This window comes from Aotus nancymaae, unplaced genomic scaffold, assembly GCF_030222135.1.
Source record: "Aotus nancymaae isolate 86718 unplaced genomic scaffold, 86718_ANA_hifiasm-v0.15.2.pri h1tg000036l, whole genome shotgun sequence".
NCBI classification, from domain to species: domain Eukaryota; kingdom Metazoa; phylum Chordata; class Mammalia; order Primates; family Aotidae; genus Aotus; species Aotus nancymaae.
The window spans coordinates 41,357,830-41,363,910 of record NW_026988450.1 but is presented as its reverse complement, the minus strand read 5'-3'; the positions used below and the strand labels follow the sequence as shown (position 1 = coordinate 41,363,910).

Genomic DNA, 6,081 nt, shown 5'->3' with positions numbered 1-6,081 from the left:
TGTTAATATGAGTAGTTTAATAATTCTTATTTTAGGATCTCACATCATGGATTCATACCTGTCTTTACTGTGAATACTTTGAAGACTACCTTCATCAAATTTAGTTACTGCCTGCATTTTCTACCATAGCTGTTTTGTATTACTGGTTTATTTAAGGCAGTGTGCATAATTTTTAAAATTCAGTATTTTGAACTGTAATGTAATTCAAGGTGCTTAGTATCTCTAAGCTAGTGTTCTCTTCTGCCAAATGTGCTTAGGATCTATCTCATTGTTTGTTTGTTTTATAATATGTGGGAATTAGATGGGAATATCAGCTTCTCTGGAGCAGGAATGTTTTTGGTTTTGTTCATGTTGTTCCTCACAATTTGGCTAGGATAACACCTGGCACATAGTAGGTACTTAATGAATATTTATTGAGTGAATCAATAACATACACAAAACTGTAGCAGGTGATATGTCCTTAGTAATGATTCTTAAACACAATTATTAAAACATCACTTCAGAAATGAAATCAGCACAAGTTAAGTAAAGAATTTTCTGGAACATGCCTTTTAGCTGATTGTCACTTGCAGCAGGTATTTTGCTCATTGAAAATTCCCATTACTACTTCAATTTTGTCGTCACTTCCTCAAAGATGCCTTCCCTTACAAATCTAGCTAATGTTAACTGCTTCCATCCTAAGCCAAGAACTCTATTAGTCTGTTTCTTCATAATCTAAAAGGACTTTATTTATGTGTTTAATTTGCTTTTCCTCTCTTTCCCCCGCTAGAGAGTAAGTTTTCTGAGAGTAAGTACTTTGTCCCATTCAATGCTCTACCTGTAGTGCCAGGCACTAATAGGCAGTCAACAAACATTTGTTGAAGAACGAATAATATGTGGTGCTTCCTCCTTCTAGGACCTCAGTTCTTCTTACAACTGCTAACACGTGTAGATCTTAGTATCACAGAACATGGAGCTCTACTTCCTTCCTCTCTAGAGGGTCCAACTTTACTCATCTTATTTTCTGAAAACAATCCTGACAGTAGTCTTCAGATTCTGCTCCCCTCTTTGTTTGCCATACCCTAAAAACTACTTATAATTCTGTAGCAGACACTTATAATCCTCCAGCAGCATCTTCTCCTTTATCCTGCCAAACAGAGCCCAAGGTTTACTCAGGTGTCCATACTCCTCCCTGTAGCCATTGCTGCAGGGGAGGTTACGCCAGTTCCAGCCCCAGTCTTTGTTACTCTTAGCAAACTATATGGTCTCATTCCCCTTTCTGGTAACTGGCTTGAATGTGGGCATGTGATTCAATGTTGTTCAATGAGATGGTGGGGTGGGATTTCCTGAAGTTTTAATGAATTAATAACCACCTAGCTTTACCACCATATTCTGAGCTTCAGAGAACTTTAGAGAGCACTAGAATATGAGTATAAGACAGCAAGCTTAGAAAGAAACAGTGAAAAAACATGATACTGAGAGAATATGAATGAATGAAGGGATGAGACAGAATCTAAAAGAGATACTATGAGAAAGAATAAGAGAAGAATATTTTTCTATCTTTTACTTACCATTAAGTGACTATATGTTAAAGTTTTATTCAATTTTTTAGATTACCTTAAGAGACTCTAAATAGTTCTTCAAACTATTTACTGTTAGAATTGAACAAACAAGTTATCTCCTAAGTATCCAGAATCCTGGAGTTTCTGTAGTAATGTGTGTTGCTGTTTCTTGGTGATGCTCAGCATCTCATTGCATGACATCATTATACACTCCCTGTGAAGAAGAATGCCTAGGAATGGCCACAGGTGTCTGGCACATTCTGACTGTGGCCAAGAGACCCATATCATTAAGATAATGACTGAGAGTCATTTTGCTTGGCTATGTGTTTGAAATCGAAACAAGAGGCAAAACCAACATAAGTGCAGTTAATTTAAGGCACTTTCTCTCTATGTATTAAAGCTAATTGCAAATCTGGCTTACAATTACCAATTGCCAAAAGGATTAAAATGTCCATGGCACTTGACCTAACAGAGCGTCCATGGCATTGCCCCTAGATTTAATATTTCCAGGAGCGGATCTCATTGCCTGCGATGTTATGCCTAGAAATAGCCCTGCTGTAAAATTAAGTATCAACAATACCTTGGCAATGCTAAAGCAATTCATGATTTTTATGACAGTCTATACCAGTGTCTAGCATTAAAGCAATACAGCTGGAGGCTAATTAATGGATGCAGGTAGGATCTCCCATCCTGTACGAGGGAGGTTGCCTGTTCCCTTACCGGCTGCTGGCTGTAGCTCTCATACTGATAGCATGTTGTTGCCAGTGTTGCCACCTCATTAGAAAATTAGCTTTTAATTAACTTTGGAAGCTGTTGCATGGGTTTCAATAGGAGGCATACATTTGTACACATCTTGTTGCAGAATTAAACCGCCTCTTCATGTTTCTAATGGGCCTCTCCTCCCTTGCAGAAAAGCAGCAGTCTAGCCGCTTGCAGGCAGCCACTCCATGGGTAGCAGTGGCCACACAGCTCCAGCCTGCTCCCAATTACAATGAGATGTCCTTTAGTGCCCTCATGAGCGGCCCGTTACTCCAAGGCCACTTGAGATATTAAGCAGCAACAGAGAGGACCACAATCCCAGATGCTCCCCTTTCATTCTTCTGACCCCCAACCTGGCTTTAATCGCGCATAGTCTGGGAAGAGTGTGCCTTACCTCATTTTTATATTTAAGCATCTCTGCCTGAGCACAGTGGTGATAAACCTACAGACAAGATAAATAGCTAGATTATCACTCTTCTCCCCAGGGGAAAGTCGTGCTGTCAATTAGGCTAATGGGGGTTCCAGGTTCAGCTTTGGCATGCCCTAGCACCAGGGAAGGCTTTTTGCCCTGGATAGCTACGAAACCCAAAGACAGATTTGAAAAGTGGCTATGACCATAGGGTGGCCAGCCAGCAAAGAGAGAAGTCAAGAAGCCTGATGATTAATCATCTGCCACAACAATGGGAGGGTGAGGAAGATGAGGCCCAGGAGACCAGATCTTTTGAGCTTTGTTATAATTACGCATTGCCTCTTTCAATTCTACTTGGTGGCTTAAAAGGATATATGGGTGCTCACTGTTTAAGAAGTGAGGCTCCATTCTTTACTAAAAATAAGTATTCTTTTGTTATACTTTTTCAAAGCATTTACGCTGACATCTTATTTGATCTTATTACCAGTTTCTGAGGGACTTGGGGCAGGTGGCATTTTTCTCGTTTTACAGATGATGGAATTGTGTAACACAGCAAAGGTTAGTAACTTTCCTGTGATCACACAGCCAGCTGTGATGACAACAGAATAGAAGCCACATAATCTAACTATTGTAAATCTTTACTTATGGTTCTCCGCTGCATCACACTTGCACCTCCAACAATAGAAACTAAGTTATAATGTGTTAACACAGTTTATTTGTAATTTTAATAATTACATAAGAGACAAACCTGAAAAGGAACTTTTCCTGGAAAATAAACCTGCTAAACAATGAAGTTATTTATTTAATATGAATATAGAAAGCATAGTTATAGCTCTGATTTTTTTTCTACAATTGGGGGCATATACAGATGAGCTTTTTTTAGATGCCAGCAGAAAGTGAAAGATTATGCAATGTTGGTATTTTCCATTTGAAGGCAGGTTCTCTGCAGTGTGGAGGTCAGATTATGAATCAAGTGACACCATATTCTGTTTTGACTGGACAAATTCCAGATTTCAGCTATTCTAAGCATTCCATTGGTTTTAGCATTTATTCTGGATATAAATGGTGCAGTTAGATAGTACATTTTATGGCATCCCAATTTTAAATCAAATATTTATTTTCTAGCTGTCTTGTCCCGTTGAGGAACCCACCATTCCACAGTTTAACTTTGGGGAGTTTTCAATAAATACTTTATTCCTCGTATACTTCCAGGGCTTTCCTGAAAGCAATTGATAGTTGCCATAAAGATGATGTTTGCCAGTCATTCAGTCTGTGCCAGGTGCCAGGCTTCATAAACTACCTATATTATTATTTCTTTTAATCATTTCCAAATCCTCTGAGATGCTTACCATTATTACTCATGCTTACCATTATTATTCATATCTTACATAGAAGGAAACCGAGGCTCACGATGAGTAAGCAACCTGTTCAAGATTTGACAGCAAGTAAGAGACAAAGCCAGTATTTTGACTTAAGTGTTTCTAGTTTCAAAGCCCAGACTCTTAACAGCAAAGATTTTTCAGTTGGCAAAGTCTCAATCCAGATCCCCAGGCTCTTCGCCAGTGTGTTTGACTCCTACCAATGCTGAGAGCCCACGGTCCTGTCTCAGACCTCCCTGGCAAATTTCCCTAGCTTTACACAAATAATTGCTTCTCATGAAATGCATATTCCTGAGCTCATCCTCAAAGACTCTAATTTAGTGGAACCTAGACATTTCCCCTTCAATAAGCTCCACAAGTGATTCTGATGCTAGTGGTTTGTCAACCATATTTTGAGAAACACTGATCTATATATTTCTGAGAATTTATTGTGTGTGAAAAATTGGGTCTGAGTAGAGATTATTAGTGGCTGGAAGAGTAACTGATAGATCATCCGTATCACTGAAAAATTCTGAAATGAAGAATAATAATGATGTATATTAGGCACCTACTTTGCACTACACATTTTGCATCTATTTTATTGCATTTGATCTTTACAGTAATCCTGTTAGAGGTGTGTATGTGTGTATATGTATGTGTGTGTGTACATTTTACACTGCTGAGGAACCTCTGGAAGGCTGCATAGAGCACTCCTCAGGGTGAACCTATCTGAGGGTTGAGAAAGTTGGAATATTAATTCTATTTTCCTCCTCATCTATTTTCTTCCCCCGCTTTTCCAGGCTTCCTTGTCCATGGGATGAGAATGTCTTTGTGATCAGAGAAAGTCCTTGAGCAAAAGGTTTCTCTATTAAAGGTAGGTTCAGGTTTATGTCTGTATTATAGCCTACACATAGATTTATTTTTCTATTCTTAAAATTTTAATTTTCACTGACTTTTTGAAAACATATAGTTTTTAATTTGTTTGTTTTGCTTTTAGGAAAGTGTCAGCCTATGTACATTGTGTTAGGATTTTACTTTCAGTGTTCAGGAAAAACTTACATTTGAAATCCTAGGTCTCTGAAAACCGTGAGATTCTGAAACAGGGGAATCTGGAATGTTGAATACGATGTTTCTTCTTTGTGGAAAGGGTGGGAGATCTGTGCTGCAACCACTGTCTTGGACACCCCGAAGGAAAGCTCAATCTTATTGATATAATGAACTGTCAGGTGAGATGTCACAGTTTCCATCAATGATGCCTAAATCAGATGAAATGCTGTTATTGCTCTTTGGGGAGCAGCAGCCAGGCAGAGGGGTTGCCTTCAATAGGCAGTGAGGAAATCACCTTTGCTAATTGAGTCTTTCCTAGGGGAATTGCCAAGTTTGTGCTGAAAGCAGATAGCCCTGTCCTTTTCGCCAGGAAGGAACAAAATGAATGGACAAGAGGACCAATAGATAATGGATCACCATCATGTCCCTACCTGTATTTACTGCCTCACAAATCCACATGAAAGTAGAGTAAACTCTGAGCTGCGTAAGGAGAAAGGGAGGCAACTCCATCTCTTCACTGTTACCAGAAATCCAAAGATAACCAAATATTGAAAGCTAACACTCTTTGAAAGTTTTTTTTAATATGGAGAATTGAATGATAGTACCAAAAGAATGTAATGTAAGTGTTACAGCTCTTTTAGAATTTGTCTATCAGGCTTTCCGGTTTTTGCTGAAAAGCCCCTCTCACAAAAAAAAAAAAAAAAAAAAAAAAAAAAAAAAGAATGTGCTGTAGGTGTCCTCAAAAGCATACAGTATCTTGAGCTGCACAACAGGAAGTGTTTGCTTCTCTTCTTTCATTCGGTATTTTAGCCAAAGACATTACTGTATGATAACAAGTGTCTTAATATCAGACACATCTTTTCATTGAGATCCTCAAGATCATTAATTAAAATATTTTCTTCTTGCAATAATTTCTCTTCTCCAAAATATCCAGATTGATCTGCAGTGGGGGAGTAGTCACAGGCTC

General features: G+C 38.5%; 1 non-coding gene across 1 annotated transcript; it reads left to right on the top strand.

Moving 5' to 3' along the window:
* The first annotated feature begins 5,735 nt into the window (after positions 1-5,735).
* LOC135278153 (U7 small nuclear RNA) lies at positions 5,736-5,797 on the top strand. The gene has a single exon (XR_010345708.1). It is a non-coding gene; the product is annotated as a U7 small nuclear RNA (small nuclear RNA).
* Positions 5,798-6,081: the final 284 nt, after the last annotated feature.